This window comes from Chiloscyllium plagiosum, chromosome 22 (assembly GCF_004010195.1).
Source record: "Chiloscyllium plagiosum isolate BGI_BamShark_2017 chromosome 22, ASM401019v2, whole genome shotgun sequence".
Lineage (NCBI taxonomy): Eukaryota > Metazoa > Chordata > Chondrichthyes > Orectolobiformes > Hemiscylliidae > Chiloscyllium > Chiloscyllium plagiosum.
In genome coordinates, this window is record NC_057731.1 from 2810921 (window position 1) to 2834816 (window position 23896).

The window sequence follows — 23896 nt, forward strand, 5'->3', positions numbered from 1 at the left end:
CTGACCTATCACTCTCACCTTGACCTCTTTCCACCTATCACCTTGACCTCTTTCCGACGCCCCTCCCTCAAGTCCCTCCTCCCTACCTTTTATCTTAGCCTGCTGGACAAACTTTCCTCATTCCTGAAGAAGGGCTTATGCCCGAAACGTCGATTCTCCTGTTCCCTGGATGCTGCCTGACCTGCTGCGCTTTTCCAGCAACACATTTCCAGCTCTGATCTCCAGCATCTGCAGACCTCACTTTCTCCTCATATAACTGTATATAGTCTACACAACCAGCTAATTATAAAGACCAGGCTATAGTCTAAACTGGCAGTTGACTACATGGACCGGATGAAGGTCTAAACAACCAGATAACTATATTGACCAGATTAAAGCGTACACAGCCAGCTGACTTTATCACATGAATTAACCATGATGCTTTTATTTTCTCTTTTAAAAATACATCTTGGAGTTTAAATTTGCAATGGAACTTATCTTTACACAACATGACCGCTCAATCATGCTACTTGTGTTTCTTTGAGAAACACCATTTAACTGGTACATAAGTGATGGAGAAGGGATAATCACATTCCATTTATCTGTTTCATCATGAATAGTCGGGTTTTGCCTTTTAATGGGGAAAGTATATATTTATATAATGCCTTTTAATGGGGAAAGTATATATTTATATAACGCCTTTTAATGGGGACAGTATATATTTATATAACGCCTTTTAATGGGGCAAAACAATCCAAGGCATTTCTGAGGAGCTTGTTCATTAAATAGTAACTTGTGCAGTTACATAATGAATGAAATCACTGATTGCAAGTAACAGTAAACCACTGAAGTTGGAAGTTGATTTACAATATAACACAGCAGAAGAACAGGCCCTTCAGCCCACCAAGTCTGTGCCAATTCCTAATCCTTATTTAGATCCACAACCTATTGCCTCAGGCCAGTTTCTATCCCTCGTTTGCCTCCTGTTCATGTGTCCATCTAAACAAGCTTTAAATGTTGCTGCTTCCACCACCTCCACCAGCAGTACATTCCAGGCACTCATCACCCTCTGTGAGAAATATTTTCCCTGCACTTTTCCCTTAAACTTGCCCCCCTCCCCTTGAACCTGTGCTCTCTTGTAGTTGCCCTTTCCACCCTCAGAAATAGTCTCTGGCTATCCACCTTATCTATGCCTCTCATAATTATGTAGACCTCTGTCAGGCTGCCCCTCAGTCTCCGTCTTTCCAGTGAAAACAATCCAAGTTTATCCAACCTCTCCTCATAACTGAAACTGTCCAGATCAGGCAACTTCCTGGTAACCTTTTCTGCACCCTCTCCAAAGGATCCATGTCCTTCTAGTAGTGTGGTGACCAGAAGTGCAGGCAATATTCCAAATGTGGCCTAACTAAAATTTTGAACAGCAGTAGCATAACTTGCCAACTTTTATATCCTATGCCCAAGCCGATGAAGGCAAGCATGCTGTATGCCTTCTTGACCACCTTCTCCATCGGTGTTGCCACTTTCAGGGATTTGTGAACCTGTATGTTAAGATCCCTCTGTATGTCAATGCTTCTAAGGGTTCTGCCAGTTATTGTATAATTCACACCAGAATTTGTTCTTCCAAAATGCGTCCCCTCACATTTGTCCAGATTAAACTCCAGCTGCCATTTCTCTGGCCAAATCTATGAATCTATCAAATCTCGCTGTATCCTTTGACAATCCTCTTCACTATCTGCGATTCTGCCAATTTTGTGTCATCCACAAACTTGCTAATCAGACCACCTACATTTTCCTCCAGATCATTTGTGTGTATATATTTATATATATATATGGGTTCCAGCACTGACCCCTGCAGAACACCACTAGAACATCACTCATCTCCATTCCAAAAAGCACTCTTCCAACATTACTCTCTGTCTTCTACAACCAGGCCATTTTTGTATCCATCTAGCCAGCTCACTCCAGATCCCATGAGACTGTACCTTCTATACCAGTCTGCCATGAGATACTTTATCAAATACCTTACTCAAGTCCATGTGGACAACATCCACTGCCCTTCTCTCATCAATCATTCTTGTCACTTCCTCAGAAACTCAATCAAGTTGGTGAGAGATGACCTTCCACACTTCCTGTCACTAACAAGTCTATTCACTTCCAAATATGAATAAGGCCTACCTCTTCTTCGACAGCTTCCCCACAACTGACGTCAGGCTCACTGGCCTGTAATTACCTGGATTATCTGTTTCCCTTCTTAAACAAAGGAACAACATTGACTATTATCCAGTCCTTGGGTATCTTAGTAATATCATCCCAGCCAGTGAAAAACTAGCAACTTTCTCACTCTGAGTTTTTCTGATCTCTCTTGCAACACCGGTTCCACCTCCATTTTGCTTCTCATTGCATGGAGCTGATGGAAATTCTCCTCTGAAAGCCACTTGCATCACATTAGAATGTGGGGATGTTGGAAGTATTACTGATTTAACTTGATCTGATTCAAACATAGTCTGACAAGCCTGAGGCACAATCCATTTGTTCTATCTCATATGGAAGTCAATATATCGATGTGAAAGTTTGTCAGGTTACCCAACTGTAGCAATGTTGTGTAGTTGAAAGAAATTATTGCTCTTGTCACTATTGTAACTTAACGTATGTCAGCTCTCTGTTAGATAAAGCACATACAAGATAAATGAATATGCGATTGAAAGATAGCACCATTCCTAAATTCAAAATATTTTCCAATGATACTCATAAAAATATACTGCTCCAAATGATATGCATACACAGCCTCTTGCCACCGTACAAGTGGGTATGTAATGTATGCAAGTAAGAAAGAAGATATTTAAGCATTAAAGTGTGGGAATTAACAAAATAATAATGCTACCACAAAAAGCAATTGAAAATATCTGTCTCCCTGGATGAGTTGTCCAGAAATCATCCGACCTCAGGAAAGGCATAAAAAACATTAGGTCAATCCAACATACGACAGGATGAGAATGAAAATCACTCCAACTGTTTCTTCATCTTTCAGCACTGCATTTTTCCTGACTTTCCACCATCACCAGCAGATGTACTACCATCTAAGTAATTTTTCCACGTTAAGGCATCACCATAGAACAAGCAAATTTAATCATGTTTGATTGCAAACAAAGGACATAGGGGTTGGAGCTTTCAGATGGCTGTGGCATAGGCATAATAGAGCGAATGAGATTCCTGATGAAGGGCACTTGCCCAAAATGTTGATTCTCTTGCTCCTCGGATGCTGCCTGACCTGCTGTGCTTTTCCAGCACTACACTCTCGACTCTGATCTCCAGCATCTGCAGTCCTCATTTTCTCATGATGGGGCAAATGGCCTCTTTCTGCACTGTTCAATTCTAAAGCGGTTTCGGACCAGCATTCTGAATGTAGCGAATCTATTAGACCAATCAATGGATTACAATATAGTGACAAGTGAGTGCCCCACGTGTCACTCCTGAGTGTGAGAATCCAACCATCAATTGCACTTTTAGTCAAATAAATGAATAATTCATTTCGAATCAGTCCATCGACACATTTGGATTCCAGCTTCTTCACAAAAGGCATGGGAACTGGTCTCATGGATCAAATGGATCCAGAGATGTTGCATGTGAATCTATTTTAATTACAAGTGGTCATTATCTCTGTTGCTTGCTGAAAAGTGACACGTTTTACTAAGGTGTTCTATCTTGCACTGGTCAGGGCAAATGCAAGAATGTCGAATTTCAAACCATGCTACCATTTATATTCTAGGAGAAAAAGTAAATGTTTGATTGACAAGTCAACTCTGATTGGCTTTGGAGTTACCATGGAGAAAACAGGGGAACTAAAGACTTCCCCAACTCCTGAGTGATTCAACAAAATAGGCAAAAGGAATGAACATATTCCTTCCATTTGTAGAGAACAGGTCTTTCTAAAAGGTCTGAACGAATAGTGTGATAAGCTCAACTAATTATCTAAAGGTGACTGTTCATGTAGCTATAATTAGTAAGTGCTGTTGACATGCACATCACATTGAACAACAGATGACTAGTTTTCGGGTTTGCAATGTAAGCTGGTCAAATCTTGGCATTCTTTATGTTCACTTTTTGGTGTGTGAATTTTCTGTGAAATTCATCAGTAATTTGATCATTGTAGTTTCCAGTTCCAGAGAAATATTTAAAAATGGTCTTTCTAAACAAAACTGTTTGATTTTTTTCCCATGGGTTGTTGATGGATTTTAAAATGGCTGCCTCTGAACACAAAATGGCAAGATGGCTATTTCCAGAAATTTCTAGAAATTACCAGGACTACAACAAATTCATCAAGCCCTGGAATATGCATTGCATAAATGATCCAATCAAACTAACACAAAGGATTAGTTGACAAGATTGAGACTGTGGTGCTGGAAAAGCACAGCTGGTCAGGCAGCATCCAAGGAGCAGGAGAATCGACGGTTCATGCATAAGCTGTTCATCAGGAAGTTTGATAATGAAGAGCTTAAGATTGAAACGTTAGTTCTCCTGATCCTCGGATGCTGCCTGACCAGTTGTGGTTTTTCCAGTACCACACTCTCAACTCTGATCTCCAGCGTCTGCAGTTCACACTTTCTCCTAGGAGCCCCATTGCTAGCTTTGAATGAAGGAGACGATTGAAACTCCTTCTGAGCCTGAGTTGTGCCTATGACTCCACAATTATTCACTACCACACACAAGGGGACATGAAAACCATCTCATTAGCTGGATCTTTCAGCCCAAAGCCCCAGTCACCTTTCTGAAACGGCTGGTTTATTTGAACCACCTTTAACAATACAGACTTTATTTGTTGGTCAGCCTGCTTTTAACAGTTGAACTGCGAGCAGTACCATAGTATTCCCAGATTACAATTACTGCACCTTCACCAACAGCCCGACTCCATCTGACCTCGTGTGAAAGAGAATGCTGTACACAGTCAACTGGAAACAAAAGCCTCAACTAGACATGAACTGGACTCACTAATTCACATGAACCAATTCTAATATCTTTGATCTGAAGTCATTTATAATTTGTGACTTATTTCCTTCAATCTTAGATGTAAGTCTGCATTGAAACATATTACAAACCATTCCTCTGGTTTTGAAAGCAGCAATAAACACTACTTTGTCTGAACCCTGAAGAATTTGTTGTGGATCAATCTAAGTTGGAATTCACAGACTTAGAAGCTCAAAGACGTAGAGGTACAGACCCAGAGTCTTCAACCACTCCTCATTTGACAAGGGGCACAAAACTGCACACAATATTCTAAATGTGGCCTGATCAGAGTCTTGTACAGCCCCAGCATTCTCATCCTTTTCAACTAAATTCTAACATTGCACTTGCCTTCCTAACTGCCAAATGAACCTGCATGTTAACCAGAAGACAATCCTGAACTAGGACTCCTACATCCATTTGTGCTTCAGAAAATGATCTACGTCTTCATTAGAGTCATTGAGATGTACAGCACTGAAACAGACCCTTCAATCCACACCGACCAGAAATCCTAAATTATTCTAGTCCCATTGTCAGCAAATCCCTCCAAATCTTTCCTATTCATATATCTATCCAGATGCCTTTTAAATATTGTAATTGTACCAGCCTCCACCACTTCCTGTGGCAGCTCATTCCACACACACACCACCCTCTGTGTGAAAACGTTGCCCCTTAGGTCCCTTTTAAATCTCTCCCCTCTCACCCTAAATCTATGTCCTCTAGTGCTGGACTCCCTCACTCCAGAGAAAAGATATATTCTATATACCCCATCCATGCCCCTCTGGATACTATAAACCTCTATAAGGTCACCCCTCAGCCTCCGATGATCCAGAAAAAAAACAGCTCCAGCCTATTCAGCCTCTCCCTACAGCTCAAACCCTTCCAGCCTGGCAACATCCTTGTAAATCTTTTCTGAATCTTGTCAATTTTCACAACCACCTTCCGATAAGAGGGAGACCTGTCTCCCTGTCAAAGTGCATAATTTCCCACTTTCCCACATTGTATTCCATTTGACACTTGTTTGCTCAATCTCCTAGCGTGTCCACATCCTTCTGTAGCCTCCCCACTTCCTCAACACTACCTGTCCCTCCATCTTGTGTCATCTGCAAACATAGCAACAGTGTCCTCAGGTCCTTCATCCAGATCGTTAATGTATAACATGAATAGCTGTAGTCCCAACAGTGGCTCCAGCGGAACTCCACTAGTCACCAGCTGCTAGTCTGAGAAAGACCCTTTTATCCTCAGTCTCTGCTGTTTAACAATCCTCTACCCATACCAGTGCTTTATCACTAACACCATGCAGCCTCCTGAGTTGCACATTGTCAAAGGCTCGCTGGAAATGTAAACACATCATATCCACTAGCTTTTTTGTTTAACTTGCTCATTACTTCCTCAAAGAATTCTAACAGAGTTGTCAGGCATGACCTCCCCTTGATGAAACCATGCTGACTCAGCGCTATTTTACCATGCACTTCCAAGTTCTCCACAATCTAATCCTTAATAATGGAGTCTAAAATCTTACCAACAACTGACATCAGGCTAACTGGCATGAAGTTTCATATCTTCTGCCTCCCTCCCTTCTGAAACGGAGGTGTTACGCTAGACATTTTCCAGTCCTTTGGGATCTTCTCTGACTCAAGAGATTCCTCCAAGATCATCATCAATCCTTCCCAGTCTCCTCAGATATTTCCTTCAGAACACAGGAGTGTGGTACATCTAGTCCAGGTGGTTCATCCACCTTCAGATCTTCAACTTCCCCAGCACCTTCGCTTTCTTGTTAGCCACGTCACTCACCTCTTCCTCCTGACCCTGTTGAAGTTCTGGTATGTTACTGGTGCCTACCATTGTGAAGTACCTACTCAGTTCCTCTACCATTTCATGGTTCCCCATTACTACTACCTTAGCTTCATTCTCCATAAACAGGGAAACCCACCACATCCTAGTTTTAAAATGGACTAGAAGATAAGAAAAGTTTTTTAAAAATTCTTTTCCAGAAAGTTGAGCAAAACAATAAAAGTCATTTCATTCCCCTCTCCCTCTTTTTTGTGACAACCCATAGATTAGATTAGATTAGATTACTTTACAGTGTGGAAACAGGCCCTTCGGCCCAACAAGTCCACACCGACCCGCCGAAGCGGTAAAAGTCATTTCATTCCCCTCTCCCTCTTTTTTGTGACAATCCATAGAAGATTATTTTCACCAACTATATTGTACGCCATTTGTGGTGTCTACAAGTTACATTGTGAGCTGCAATTTTAATTGCTTTTTGTGTGATATTTTACCCGAGCTTTCACTCATCACAAACCACTGAATTGACCCAGTGCAGAAGGAGGCCATTCAGCCCATTGTTTCTGCATAGCAGTTTTGCTTCCTGTTGATTTTCCTTTCAAAATCCTTCATTTTCACTGTCTGGCAAGTTTTCCATCCATTAAATTTCTATTCCTAAATTGTGGAAGTTTTGGCTTTGAGCAATGTGTGAAACAGTTGGTAGTAAATGAGCTGCCTCTCCCTGATATTTATACAGGCAGCCTTGAATTGAGAGAAGTGGAAAATGTTGCTTTGTTATTACCTGTGTACAGTTGTTACACAGAGCGACCCTCAGAGAACCGATATGAAGAAACCAAGAGCATTGCATGCAATACCTGCCCTTTCCATCCCTGTCCCATTAAACATTGGCCCCTTCTATTTCTCAAGCGAATGCTGCTCATCATTCTCGGGGTACATCAGGTTTCACATGTACAGTGACAACAACCCCTCCTCCTCACTGTCACCTTTTCAAACCTCTTTGACAGTCCATGGTTTGTCAGACTGCAATCTCCAGTCCAGAGTGGTCCAATTCAACATCGCCTTCATCTCCTGCTGCGTGCACATCCCATCTGTAACATTCTCAGTCTTGCTTTCTCCCCACCCTTGATTTGGTCCCTCTCCCTGTCCCCGAGTCAGACTGAAAGCTCACATATAGAACCAGGATGAAGATGTTTAGACCAGTGAGCTTGTACACCATTCAATGGAATCTTGGCTGGCCTGTGCCCTAACTCCAATCCATTCAAACAAGGAACTCGAGTAGGCCACTCCGCCCTTCAATCCTGCTTTCCCATTCAATAATATCACAGCTAACCTAATTTTAACCTCAACTGTACATATCCCCAATAATCTTTCATCCCCTAGATTATTAAAAACCCACCTTTCTCCCCTATTCCTTAATACCTTTGACTGACAAAAATCTGTTCACCTTAGTGTAAAAATTACAATTGCTCTGGTGTTAATTGTCATTTGCAGAAGGAGACTTCAAATGTTGGCCACCTTTTTCCAATCAGCATTATTTCTGAGTTATTCCCATGAACAATCTGGCTCTAATATTTTGACCATACTCACTCATCCTACACTTTCCAATTTGCAGAAATGATTCCTCCCAACCTGACACGTCTGTTCCATCTTTGATCCTATCTTACCTTTGGGAAGGGAGCGGTGCTGTGTAATGTCCTTGGATTTAAAAATCCAGACTCACATAGAAATCTCACCATGGCGGATGGTGAAATTTGGCTTCAGTAAAAACCTGGGAGGAAAGGTTGATCTAATGTCACTGTCAATTGTTATAAATACCCAAGTGGTTCCCCAATATCACTCCACAGAAGGAAAACTGCTGTCCTTAGCTGTTCAGAGACAAAACCAAACCTGCAGATGCTGGAATCCAAAGTAGTCAGGCAGGAGGCTGGAAGAACGCAGCAAGCCAGGCAGCGTCAGGAGGTGGAGGAGTCAATGTTTCAGGTGTAACCCTTCTTCAGGACTGGGGGTGGGTATAGAAGAAGCTGCAGAAAATTTCACTGCTTCACCACCCTGTCCCAGACACCCCTCTTTATCTGCAGCTCCCCCTACACTCATCCCCAATCCTGAAGAAGGGTTACACCCGAAACATTGACTTCTCCACCTCCTGATGCTGTCTGGCTTGCTGTGTTCTTCCAGCCTCCTGCTTGTCCTTAGCTGTTTAGGCTTACATGGGACTTCAGACACACAGTGATGTGGTTAACTCACATTTGTCCTCTTGGCAACTGAGAATGGGCAAGAAATGTGGGCCCACATCCAACATAAAACGTCTCATCGCCCTTCTTCTCCATCTAAAGCTCCTTCCATTGGTGCCATCTCTCTTCCTGTTTCATCCAACCTGCTGCTGAAATCTTTACCTGGATCTTTGCTAGCTCCAGGTTCCACTCTTCTAATGCTGTCTGAAACATTCCCCATTTTCCACTCTCTATTTAAACTCTGTTCAGCTTATTTAATATTCTGCCATCCTTCTCCTAATCTGCTAAGTCTCAATCACTCAAATGGGAATGGACTGCTCTCCTCATCTTTCCTCAATCCATAACACCCATGTTTCAATCCCCTGTCTGTTTATGTGGAAGGGAGAGTTTCTAAGCGATTTAGCTAGTAGAGTTATATGCTGATGATTCATGTTGGTTTATCTGGACCAATAATCCATTTGTTTTTATTAAATAGCAATATTTATTAAGTACGAAAGCTGATCCATGCTTCATCAAGTCTGGGTCTGAAAATCAGGTAACCTGGGGACTTCTGTGTATTCTTAAAAATCTCGAATGTTTGTGATGACTCTGGGAGTATCGTGACTTGATTTCCACTGCACTATCCCAGGGAGGTGTAACAATATATAAAGATTTAGAATTGTGCAAGAAGGGTTAAGTCAACAAAGTGACACCAGATGGCCATTCTGAATCAATGTTTCCATCACCAACATCTCGAAAATCACAAATAACTGCTCAATTTCCTGTTGAGGAGTTGGTTTATGGGATCTTGCAGTGTGCAAATTAGCTGCTGACATTCCTGCTTTCCCACACCACCTACACTTCCAATGTCCATCATTGGCTGCAACAATGCTCAGGGACATTCTGAGCTAATTGAAGGTCCTGTGTAAGCAGAAGACTTTCTTGAATCTGTCTTCATGTTGGCCCCTTCATGTTGGCCCCTTCATGTTGGCCTCTTCATGTTGGTCCCTTCATGTTGGTCTCTTCATGTTGGCCTCTTCATGTTGGTCCCTTCATGTTGGCCCCTTCATGTTGGCCCCTTCATGTTGGCCCCTTCATGTTGGCCTCTTCATGTTGGCCTCTTCATGTTGGCCCCTTCATGTTGGCCCCTTCATGTTGGCCCCTTCATGTTGGCCCCTTCATGTTGTCCTCTTCATGTTGGCCCCTTCATGTTGTCCCCTTCATGTTGGCCCCTTCATGTTGGCCCCTTCATGATGGCCTCTGATGCTGACAAAGCGAAACAACTGAATGACTTCTGAAAATGCGACAGTGCTGTTGGTTTTTGATTCTGTAGGCTATTACACACAGTGGAAGCTTTGTACAAACTGGTTTCTGCTGTTGACTCTGCTTTGTGCATTCAATTAGGCGAGGTAAAAGACTGCAATTCTGACAGCCTTGCTATATCAAGATATCCTTTTGCACAGCGCACATTGATAAATCACTATCTCAGTTCATTGATGATTATCACATGTTTTCTGTGGATGAATCACTAAGACAGAAACTGTGGAGATACACCAAGACTCATGCTGTTCTGATGATGTTCAGTGGTAGGGATCTGTGATACTGGTCAGACAATCACTTTAGAACATTACTAGAAAACATGCTTGATGTAGATAAGTTGAGCAATGTGTCCCTATGTCAGTGATTAACCAACAGATACTACTCACTGTATTTTGATGGTTCAAAAGGATTTATTGACTAACAATTCAAAAGAAGTCATGTTACCTGACCTGTGAATGTTCACTGGTGCTCAGCATTTGACTTTCAATTGCATTTGATCACCGGAGGGTGTTCAGTGATCAGCAATATGTTTGAGTTTTAATGAAAGATTGTTACCACTGGGAGGGCAGTCAGGGATAGACAATATATGTTCAGTCTCACCAGTACCACCCACATCCTGTGAATTCACAAAAGAGTGGTGACATTCCCAAATAATTATATTGAGTTCTTGACAGGGAGAGATGTAGTAGGATTTTCTCGTGAAGAACTCTCTGGCAAGAGGAGTCACTGTAACCTTAGGAGAAGTATTTAGCCCAGAAGGGAGCAGAAATAAAAGCCAACAAAATGCCAAAGAAATATGTCAGATTTAGTAATACTCAGTGGTGAGGATAGAGCGAGAGATGGTAGTTCAGTGTTATTCTTGATGAATGGGCACTGACAAGATCAGAAGCCCATGCTGAATTATAATCACTCAACTATGCTGCTTACAAATCCACATCGCTGCAATTTCTGTTTGAAAGACCAAGCATTCTTCATTAAGCTTCAGGAATGTAGACAGAACGTTGTCAGAGAGAACCTACAAAATCCCTCCAATTGTGCAAATTGTTTTTTAACAGATGTTTAACCACATCAAAGCCACTGGAACCAGTGAGCTTCCCGGTGGCATATCCAGCCAGAATCATTCCATGGTTACATAAGAAGATAAGTAATGGTAGCAGGAGTAGACCATTTGGCCCTTTGAGCCCATTCTGTCATTCAGGATGATCATGGTTGATCTTATGCCTCAAGTCAACTTTCCTGTCAACTAAACCCGCCCCCCCCGGCCCCACCCCCATGTCCCGTAGCAAAGGTCTGTCCACTCTGCCTCTCTAGGGTGTAGAATTAAAAGAACTTACAATGCTCAGCCCTGTCCTAAATGACCATCATGAGCCCCTGGATTCTGGAATGCCCCACCAGGAAAACAATCTCTCAGCACCCACCTTTTCAATCCCTACAGAATTGGGTGTCTTTCAATCATTCTCTGAAACTCCAGAGAATGTAGGCTCAGTTTGCACAGCCTCTCATTCCAGGAACCAATCTTGTGAACATTCGCTGTACAGTCTCAAATGCAAGGATGTCCTTCCTCAGATAAGGAGAACGGATCCATCTGCAGTATTCCAGATGTCATCTCATCAAAATCCGGAACAATTACTGCAAGCCTTTCATATTTTTGTGCTTATTCCTTGTGGAAATGAAGTCCTGTCTTCAGATTGTGAATAATCTCCATTATGTTGTGTGGCACTACCACCATGCTAAATGGGAAAGACTTTGAATAGATCTAGCAACTCAAGACTGGGTATCCATGAGGTGCTGTGGGCTATCAACAGCAGCAAAATTGTACTCCGACACAATCTACAATCTTGTGGCTGGGCATATTCCCTACTCAACCATTATGATTAAGCCAGGGGAGAAATCTTAGTTCAATGGAAAGTACAGGAGGGCATGCGAGGAGCAGCATCAGACATACTTAAAATTGAGGTGTCAACTTGATGAAGCTAACAAGGGGTCTACTTACAAGCAGCAAGTGATATACAGAGGTTAGTAATTCCACAAGCAATGGGTTACATCTAAGCTCTGTAGTCCTGCCACATCCAGTTGTAAATGGTGGTGGACAATTAAACAACTCACTGGAGGAGGAGGGTCCACAAATATCCCCATCCTCAATGATGGAAGAGCCCAGCACATCAGTGCAAAAGATAAGACTGAAGCTTTCACAGCAATCTTCAGCCAGAAGTGGCAAGGGGATGATCCATCTCGGCCTCCTTCAGAGGTCCCCAGGATCACAGAGACCAGTCTTCAGCCAATTTGAGTCAATATCAAGAAACGTTTGGATGTATTGGATACTGCAAAGACTATGGGCTCTGACAACACTCCAACAATAGTACTGAACATGCTGCTTCCCAAGCCAAGCTCTTCCAGTACAGTTACAACACTGGCATTTACCTCACAATGTGGCAAGTTGTCCAGGTATGTTCTGTACATAGAAGGCAGGAAAAATCCAACCCGACCAATTACCACCCCATCAGTCCACCCTTGATCATCAGTAAAGTGACAGATGGTGTCATCAACAGTGCCATCGAGCAGCACCTGTCAGCAATAACCTGCTCAGTGACACCCAGTTTGGGTTCCACCAGGGCCACGCAGCTCCTGACCTCATTACAGCCTTGGTTCAATCACAGATAAAAGAGGTGAATTCCAGAGGGGAGGTGAGAGTGACTGCCCTTGATATCAAGGCTGCATTCAACTGAGTGTGACATCAAGGAGCCTTAGAAAAAATGGAATCAATGGATATCAGGGGAAAACTCTCTGCTGGTTGGAATCTTAGGAAGATGGTTGTGGTTGTCGGACGTCATCATCTCAGCTCCAGGACACCTCTGCAGGAGTTCCTCAGGGTAGTGTCCTCGGCCCAACCATCTTCAGCTGCTTCATCAATGACCTTCCCTCCATCATAAGGTCAGAAGTGGAGATGTTCACCGATGATTGCTCAATGTTCTTTTACCATCTGTGACCCCTCAGATACTGAAGCAATCCATGTTCAAATGCAATGAGATCTGGACAATATCCAGGTTTGGACTGACAAGTGGCAGGTAACATTTGCACCACACTAATACCAGGCTATGATCATCAACAATAAGAGACAATCTAATCACCATCCCTTGATGTTCAATGATGTTCCCATTACCAAATTTCCCATTGTCAACACCCTACTGGTTACCATTGACCAGAAACTCATCATATTGACACAGTGCCTGCAAGAGCAGGTCAGAGGCGAGGAATAATGCAGTAAGTCGGTCACCTTCTGACTGCTCAAAGCATGTCCCCCATCTACAAGATACAAGTCAGGAGTGTGATGGGGTACTCTGCACTTTTCTGGATGGGGGCAGCTCCAACAATACTCAAGAAGATTGATACCATCCAGGACAAAGCAGCTCACTTGGCTGGTACCATATCTACAAACACCCACTCCCTCAGTAGCAGCAATGTGCACCATCTACAAGATGCACTGCAGAAATTCACCACAGTTCCTTAGACAGCACCTTCTAAACTCTCTACCACTTCCATCCAGAAGGACATGGGCAGCAGATACCTGTATATGGGAACGCCACCACATGCAAGCTTCATGTCAAGCCTCTGACTAGCTTGACTTGGAAATATATCGCTGTTCCTTCACTGTTGCTGGGTCAAAAACCTGGAATTGCCTCCCTGAGAGCAGGGTAGGTCTTCATGTAGCACATGGACTACAACAGTTCAAGAAGGCAGCTCATCACCACCTTCTCAAGGGCAAGTGGGAAGTGAATTCTGGCTCTGCTTGCAATACCCACATCCCACAAATGAAGAGATTTATAAAACAACCCTTGCAATGAAGGGCACTTCATGGGAATTGCATGCTGCAGCTGGGTGCTAACTTGCAGTGTTTCTTGCATGCACACACTCAAGTGCATATGGATATCAACATTTCACACTCTTAAGAAAAAATCTGCCTTGTTGTTTTTCCTCAATGAGTAACCACACAATTCCTGACAACACACTCCTTCTACCACCATGTTTCCCATTGATGGCTGCTCACATACACAGTTACTTTGATGTTGATGTTGATGCACAGTTTTTGGAGTTGGCACACTGATTGTCAAATTGACATCCAGTTCTGGACCAGGCCAGACCCCCTCAAAACATTTAAGAAGGTAGGCCAGACCCTAACTTTTCTTATTTGAAAGGCAGGTGTAGGTGGATATTCCCGGAGTGATGCAGCTGGTCAGACCACTCGGCTTTAAGCAAAACAGAAGTAAGTTACACGCTGCGGGTTTAAACATGAACGAAAGAAAACAGAATTTAGATTAACTTAACTATTTAGAAACCCAACTAACTCAAAACCACAACTTAATGAAGAAGCTGTTCCAATACCCACAACGTCCCAAAATACACCCCTTGACAAATGGTAAATTCAAACCCAAGTTCCTTCAGCCAGGAGGGATTGCAATGAGAAGAAGCAGACAAGAAACATCTGTTGAAGCATGGAACCTTTTTCTTAGCAACAGCTTCTATGCTAGAGCAGTTTCTGATTGTCTGCTCAAACAAAACCAAACTAGACAAAAGACCTGAACCAGGAGAACTGGCCACACCGCTGCCATTGTTTAATGTATCCATATCCAGACATGTTGGCACCTCTGCCTTTACAACCCCCCTCCCCCCCCGCCCACCTTGAAAAAAAAACAAGGATGAAATAACCTTGTTAATGGGGCAGCTTTGTCACGGAAGCCATTGCCACACAGGAGCCTTGGGATCTTGTACAGCTTTTCAGGAAACGAGAGAGAATGCCGGCTGGGAGATATCTCAAATCTTGGAACTGGGCAAACACCAGAATCTCTAGCTGGTCTCCAACATCTCAGTGACAGATCTATTCTCTAAGTTTGACTTGGAAGGATTCACGCTCTGCTGGTGTATTGCATAGCTGCAAGGTTTGAGTTACAAAGTCTGACAGAGAGAACCAAGTTTACTTCTGAAACACTGTGGACGCTATTGGCACCTTGAAGACATCTCAAGCTCAATTGGAGATCCCATCACCCTTATCAGCCTTGTTCATCATCAAGATACTGAGTATGAACTCTCACTGGAAGTGCAGGAATTATCAGGAGCTCCTGAACACTGTATATGATACAAATCCAAGTTTCTCTCAATCAGAGAGCAGAGACTTTTTCTTAAAAAAAATGCAGTGCGGCTGTTAAATTGAAGCATAAATGAAACAGTACTGCTAATTAGGTTTTTGAGATATCCTGGATATTAATGACTTTGTCTCAAAGTTCTCTCTCTGCTGTTTAAGTGGAGATGTTAATCAATTAAAAATCAGGTTGTTATCTTCGTGAAAATAATGGGGCACGTAATCTCACTTGAACCCAATAAATTGAACATTCCAGTAACCTGCGGGGGCTGTGAGGAGCATGATTCTGTGAGAACATACCAACTTCGATGTGTGTGGTTCAGGATAGACAGAGTGCTGTTGAAACATGTTAACTGTTGTGGACTGAACAAAGGACTGAACAATTACAGCACAGGAACAGGCCCTTCGGCCCTCCAAGCCTGCACTAATCCAGATCCTCTATCTAAACCTGTCACCTATTTCCTAAGGATCTGTATCCCTCTGCTCCCTGCCCATTCATATATCTGTCCAGACACATCTTAAATGATGCGATCGTGCCCGCCTCTACCACCTCCGCTGGGAATGCATTCCAGGCACTCACCACCCACTGCATAAAGAACTATCCACGCATATCTCCCCTAAACCTTTCCCCTCTCACTTTGAACTCATGACCCCTAGTAATTGAGTCCTCCACTCTGGGAAAAAATTCCTTTCTATCCACCCTGTCTATACCTCTCATGATTTTGCAGACGTCAATCAGGTCCCCCTTCAACCATTGCCTTTCTGATGAAAATAATCCTAATCTACTCAACCTTTCTTCATAACTAGCACCTTCCGTACCAGGCAACATCCTCGTAAACTCCAAAGCATCCACATCCTTTTGGTAATGTGGCAACCAGAACCGTACACAGTATTCCAAATGTGTCCGAGTCAAAGTCTTATAGAACTGGAACATGACCTGCCAACTCATGCACTCAGTACCCCGTCTGATGAAGGAAAGCATGCCATATACCTTCTTGATCACTTTATTGCTGGAGTTTCACTATTAATGTAGGTCAAGCTGTAGTGGTCATCCCTCAATTTCTGAGGGGATCTCCTCCATATTTATACCTTCTCCCTCTTCCAGAGGCTTACCTTTCTCTGTGTGGCCCTCCCACCCCTCACACGTATTAAGCAGAACATTCTGTATTTCAACAGAGATACAATGCTGGGAGCAATTGATTGTTCTTTAACAATACCAGGAACTTGCAAAGGAGCAGCAGGTGGAGCCAGTTGTCTCCCCTGGGACTTTACCGGGCAGAGACAGGTCATTCAGCCAAACAGATCTGAACTTCATTGAACACAAGAGTCCCCTCTTCCCTTGCTAAAGTAAGGATGAGTCTGGCCGTGATCTCTATGACTGCCAGCAAATATTTAATGCTGGCGGCAAGACTGAATTCATGCAAAGACTTTCCACTCCCCTCTTGGGGGTATGAACCACCTTAAGGTATAACCAGTCAATCAGGTGATCTTTGTCCTACAGGTGTGCCGATGGCATTACAGGCAGCCCCAACACAACCAGAGGCCCAGGCAGCCCCAACACAGCCAGAGGCCCAGGCAGCCCCAACACAACAAGAGGCCCAGGCAGCCGCAGGGAGAGGGCCAGGTAGTCCAAGGCAGACGCCCAGGTAGGTCCAGGGGGAGGCCCAGGTAGGTCCAGGGAGGAGGCCCAGATAGGTCAAGACAAAGCCCCAGGTAGGTCCAAGACAGAGGCCCAGGTAAGTCAAAGGCAGAGGCCCAGGTAGGTCCAAGACAGAGGCCCAGGTAGGTCCAGGGGGGAGGCCCAGGTAGGTCCAAGGCAGAGGTCCAGGTAGGTCCAAGGCAGAGCGCCAGATAGGTCCAAGGCAGAGCCCCAGGTAGGTCCAAGACAGAGGTCCAGGTAGGTCCAAGGCAGAGCCCCAGGTAGGTCCAAGGCAGAGGCCCAGGTAGGTCCAAGACAGAGGTCCAGGTAGGTCCAAGGCAGAGGCCCAGGTAGGTCCAAGACAGAGGCCCAGGTGGGTCCAAGGCAGAGGTCCAGGTAGGTCCAAGGCAGAGGCCCACGTAGGTCCAAGGCAGAGGTCCAGGTAGGTCAAAGGCAGAGGCCCAGGTAGGTCCATGACAGAGGCCCAGGTAGGTCCAAGGCAGAGGCCCAGGTAGGTCCAAGGCAGAGGCCCAGGTAGGTCCAAGACAGAGGTCCACGTAGGTCCAAGACAGAGCCCCAGGTAGGTCCAAGGCAGAGGCCCAGGTAGGTTCAAGACAGAGCCCCAGGTAGGTCCATGGCAGAGCCCCAGGTAGGTCCAAGGCAGATGCCCAGGTAGGTCCAAGACAGAGGTCCAGGTAGGTTCAAGGCAGAGGCCCAGGTAGGTCCAAGACAGAGGCCCAGGTAGGTCCAAGGTAGAGGCCCAGGTAGGTCCAAGGCAGAGGCCCAGGTAGGTCCAAGGCAGAGGTCCAGTTAGGTCCAAGGCAGAGCTCCAGGTAGGTCCAAGGCAGAGGTCCAGGTAGGTTCAAGGCAGAGGCCGAGGTAGGTCCAAGACAGAGCCCCATGTTGGTCCAAGGCAGAGGCTCAGGTAGGTCCAAGGCAGAGGCTCAGGTAGGTCGAAGACAGAGCCGCAGGTACGTCCAAGGCAGAGCCCCAGGTAGTTCCAAGGCAGAGGCCCAGGTAGGTCCAAGGCAGAGGCCCAGGTAGATCCAAGGCAGAGGTCCAGTTAGGTCCACGGCAGAGCTCCAGGTAGGTCCAAGGCAGAGGCCCAGGTAGGTCCAAGGCAGAGGTTCAGATAGGTCCAAGGCAGAGCCCCAGGGAGGTCCAAGGCAGAGGTCCAGGTAGGTCCAAGACAGAGGTCCACGTAGATCCAAGGCAGAGGCCCAGGTAGGTCCAAGGCAGAGGTTCAGATAGGTCCAAGGCAGAGGCCCAGGTAGGTCCAAGGCAGAGGTTCAGATAGGTCCAAGGCAGAGCCCCAGGTAGGTCAAAGACAGAGGTCTACGTAGGTCCAAGGCAGAGCCCCAGGTAAGTCAAAGACAGAGGCCCAGGTAGGTCAATGGCAGAGGCTCAGGTAGGTCCAAGGCAGAGGCCCAGGAAGGTCCAAGGCAGAGGTCCAGGTAGGTTCAAGGCAGAGGCCCAGGAAGGTCCAAGACAGAGCCCCAGGTAGGTCAAAGACAGAGGCCCAGGTAGGTCCAAGGCAGAGGCTCAGGTAGGTCCAAGGCAGTGGCCCAGGTAGGTCCAAGACAGAGTCCCAGGTAGGTCCAAGGCAGAGCCCCAGGTAGGTCCAAGGCAGAGGTCCAGGTAGGTCCACGGCAGAGCCCAGGTAGGTCCAAGGCAGAGGTCCAGGTATGTCCAAGGCAGAGGTCCAGATAGGTCCAAGGTAGAGGCCCAGGTAGGTCCAAGGCAGAGGCTCAGGTAGGTCCAAGGCAGAGGCTTAGGTAGGTCGAAGACAGAGCCCCAGGTACGTCCAAGGCAGAGCCCCAGGTAGGTCCAAGGCAGAGGCCCAGGTAGGTCCAAGACAGAGGCCCAGGTAGGTCCAGGGCAGAGACCCAGGTAGGTCCAAGGCAGAGACCCAGGTAGGTCCAAGGCAGATGCCCAGGTGGGTCCAAGACAGAGGCCCAGGTAATTCCAAGGCTGAGGCCCAGGTAGGTCCAAGGCAGAGACCCAGGTAGGTCCAAGGCAGAGCCCCAGGGAGGTCCAAGGCAGAGGTTCAGGTAGGTCCAAGACAGAGGCCCAGGAAGGTCCAAGGCAGAGACCCAGGAAGGTCCAAGGCAGAGGTTCAGGTAGGTCCAAGACAGAGGCCCAGGAAGGTCTAAGGCAGAGGCCCAGGTAGGTCTTAGGCAGAGGCCCAGGTAGGTCCAAGGCAGAAAACCAGTTTGGTCCAAGGCAGAGGTCCAGGTAGGTCCAAGACAGAGGCTCAGGTAGGTCCGGGGGGGGGGGGGTCCAGGTAGGTCCAAGGCAGAGGCCCAGGTAGGTCCAAGACAGAGGCCCAGGTAGGTCCAAGGCAGTGGCCAGGTAGGTCCAAGGCAGAGCCCCAGGTAGGTCCAAGGCAGAGACCCAGGTAGGTCTTAGGCAGAGACCCAGGTAGGTCTTAGGCAGAGACCCAGGTAGGTCCAAGGCAGAGGCTCAGGTAGGTCCAAGGCAGAGGTCCAGGAAGGTCCAAGGCAGAGGCCCAGGTAGGTCCTAGACAGAGGTCTACGTAGGTCCAAGGCAGAGCCCCAGGTAGGTCCAAGACAAAGCCCCTGGTAGGTCTTAGGCAGAGGCCCAGGTAGGTCCAAGGCAGAGACCCAGGTAGGTCCAAGGCAGAGCCCCAGGTATGTCCAAGACAGAGCCCCAGGTAGGTCCAAGACAGAGCCCCAGGTAGGTCCAAGGCAGAGGCCCAGGTAGGTCCAAGACAGAGCCCCAGGTAGTCCAAGGCAGAGGCCCACGTGGTCCAAGGCAGAGGCCCAGGTAGGTCAAAGGCAGAGCCCCAGGTAGGTCCAAGACAGAGCCCCAGGTAGGTCCAAGACAGAGCCCCAGGTAGGTCCAAGGCAGAGGCCCACGTGGTCCAAGGCAGAGGCCCAGGTAGGTCCAAGACAGAGGCCTAGGTAGGTCCAAGGCAGAGGCCCAGGTAGGTCTTAGGCAGAGGCCCAGGTAGGTCCAAGGCAGAGATCCAGGTAGGTCAAAGGCAGAGGTCCAGGTCAGTCCAAGACAGAGGCCTAGGTAGGTCCAAGGCAGAGACCCAGGTAGATCAAAGGCAGAGGTCCAGGTCGGTCCAAGACAGAGGCCTAGGTAGGTCCAAGGCAGAGGCCCAGGTAGGTCTTAGGCAGAGGCCCAGGTAGGTCCAAGGCAGAGATCCAGGTAGGTCCAAGACAGAGCCCCAGGTAGGTCTTAGGCGGAGCCCCAGGTAGGTCCAAGGCAGAGGCCCAGGTAGGTCTTAGGCAGAGGCCCAGGTAGGTCCAAGACAGAGGCCCAGGTAGGTCCAAGACAGAGCCCCAGGTAGGTCTTAGGCTGAGGCCCAGGTAGGTCCAAGACAGAGACTCAGGTCGGTCCAAGGCAGAGGCTCAGGTAGGTCCAAGACAGAGGCCCAGGTAGACCTAAGGCAGAGCCCCAGAGGAAGATGGCCGAGTCGTTATTGGAGAAATGGATAAGGCTGCTCAGCCTGTGTTGGTCTCCAACAATCCTAGCTAGGACAATTGGCTGGGGCGCTCCAGTGACCTTTAATTAGTCACCTAAGTGTCTTATTGGGTCGAAGAGGTGTGGAGCTTCCCCATGACTCTCTTGTCCCCCAGGTTCAAAATGAGTCGGAGGCAAGGGCAGGTGGTGGGCACAGTACCCCCTCTCACCAAATGACAATCCTGCCCCACGATTCTCCAGTTGCAGTCACACATCAGTGGGATGCCCGGGGAGCGCTCTGTCTCAGAGTTAATGGGTGGTGCCTATGCAGTCAGTACCTCACTGAACCACGGACAATCCTGCAATCCTCAAAGAGCCATGTGCTTGCTCCACCTGCTTCCCTCTGGCAAGAGACAGCCCACTGTTTCCAGTTTACTGAACAGCAGGGGCAAGTTGGCCATAGGCCCTGTTTCCATGCTGTGGAACTCTGACTCTAATGTAATAGGTAAAGTCATTACAGTCTCAGAGAGCTACTGTCTCATAGGCAGAGGCAACTAGCCAGCCAAAGGAGCCAACCACAACCTCCCTTCTGGTATCACTGCTAACAATTCTTTATTATTGTTTTTGGATCCTATTACATCTTTGAGACGAATTCCAATTTTTTTCATTTGACTGACATTTTCCTGACTGGTTTAGCTCTGTTATTGAGAAAGGAGTCACACTAGGTGTCTATTTATAGCATCATTCTCTTCTTAATTAAATATATGTAGCCTAGTGTTTCTGCTAACTCTTCCCTCTTTTTCATAAGTCTGTAATGGAAGTCCATTTAGTCCCAGAGTTTTCTAATCTCTAGTTTGTCTACAAACTCCCTGCAAGCCCTGTTTGGATTGAAATACAAATCTCCTTCCTAGTCTGCCATTGCAATGTGATCCCTACAATTGAGCAGACACACTGAAAGCAGACATCTAAGGGTTTATTGCAACAAAGACATTGCGTTGAACACACTGAGCTGAGGTGAGCAACATAGAATTGTAAGAAAATACAGCTAGACAGAAAGACAGAAGCAAGAAACAGAGATTGCTGGAGAAGCTCAGCATCTGTGGAAAGAAATCCAGAGTTAACTTTTCAGGTCGAGTGATCCTTCCTCAGAAGAGTTATGTTTAGAAAGACTGAAGTATTTGGAAAGCGAGCAATAAGAGAAGCTGTAAAAAAAAGAATGAAGAAGCCAACAATAATGAGAATTAGAATGAGGAGAACATGAATTCTGGAATCACAACAGATTAATTGAGCAAACTGGAGCAGTTGCTAGTTGATCACTTTGAACACTTTACAAAAGACATTATGCCAAAGTGTACATCTCTCTGAATCTCTCTGAGGTTGCAGGAATACTGAAAACTTGGAGGCATGCTTTCCAAAACGGAACATTCCTTTTGGATGGTACATGTTCCAGATGGGGAACCAAGATGAAAAAGTCCATTATTCAATATGTCACCTCATTATTACGGCTCACAGAAACTTATGAATTTGTACAACAAAAGACGATCGAAAGAAACAAACCATCATCTTCGGAATAAGCAATCATTCCATGGTAATCAGCTGGGACAAGTGAAACTGACTCTTAAAGTAGTTGTAAACACATGCAAGAACTCATGAGCTTGTAAGTCAAGAAGGAAACATTTACATGGGAGAATAGATGCATAATACGGAGAGGCATGCTCAGAACTATTCATAATGTTGATGAAGAGCTCACAGCTGAGGATTGTATTAATAAAGAACTCAGACCCTGTGCACTATATTGATAAACAGTTCAGACCCTGTGCACTATATTGATAAACAATTCAGACCCAGTGCACTATATTGATAAACAGTTCAGATTCTGTACACTACATTGATAAACAGTTCAGACCCTGTGCACTATATTGATAAACAGTTCAGACCCTGTACACTATATTGATAAAAAATTCAGACCCGGTGCACTATATTGATAAACAGTTCGGATTCTGTACACTATATTGATAAACAGTTCAAACCCTGTGCACTGTTTGATAAACAGTTCAGACCCTGTGCACTATATTGATAAACAGTTCAGACCCTGTGCACTATATTGATAAACAGTTCAGACTCTGTACACTATATTCATAAACAGTTCAGACTCTGTACACTATATTGATAAACAGTTCAGACCCTGTGCACTATATTGATAAACAGTTCAGACTCTGTGCACTATATTGATAAACAGCTCAGACCCTGTACACTATATTGATAAACAGCTCAGACTCTGTACACTATATTGATAAATAGCTCAGACTCTTTGCACTATATTGATAAACAGCTCAGACTCTGTACACTATATTCATAAACAGTTCAGACCCTATGCACTATATTGATAAACAGTTCAGACTCTGTACACTATATTGATAAACAGTTCAGACTCTGAACACTATATTGATAAACAGTTCAGACCCTGTGCACTATATTGATAAACAGTTCAGACCCTGTGCAAAACAGTTCAGACTCTGTACACTATATTGATAAAAAATTCAGACTCTGTACACTATATTGATAAAAAATTCAGACCCTGTACACTATATTGATAAACAGTTCAGATTCTGTACACTATATTGATAAACAGTTCAAACTCGGTGCACTATATTGATAAACAGATCAGACTCTGTACACTATATTGATAAACAGTTCAGACCCTGTGCACTGTTTGATAAACAGTTCAGACCCTGTACAATATATTGATAAACAGTTCAGACCCTGTACACTATATTGATAAACAGTTCAAACCCGGTGCACTATATTGATAAACAGCTCAGACTCTGTACACTATATTGATAAACAGTTCAGACCCTGTGCACTATATTGATAAACAGTTCAGACCCTGTGCACTATATTCATAAACAGCTCAGACTCTGAGCACTATATTGATAAACAGTTCAGACTCTGTGCACTATATTGATAAACAGCTCAGACACTGTACACTATATTGATAAACAGCTCAGACTCTGTACACTATATTGATAAACAGCTCAGACTCTTTGCACTATATTGATAAACAGCTCACACCCTGTACACTATACTGATAAACAGTTCAGACCCTATGCACTATATTGATAAACAGTTCAGACCCTGTACCCTATTTTGATAAACAGCTCAGACCCTGTACTATATATTGATAAACAATTCAGACCCTGTACAATATATTCATAGGCAGCTCAGACTCTGTGCACTATATTGATAAACAGCTCAGACTTTGAGCAGTATGCTGTGGTTCTGTTCGCCGAGCTGGAAGTTTTTGTTGCAAACGTTTCGTCCCCTGGCTAGGCGACATCATCAGTGCTTGGGAGCCTCCTGCGAAGCGCTTCTTTGATGTTTCCTCCGGTGTTCATA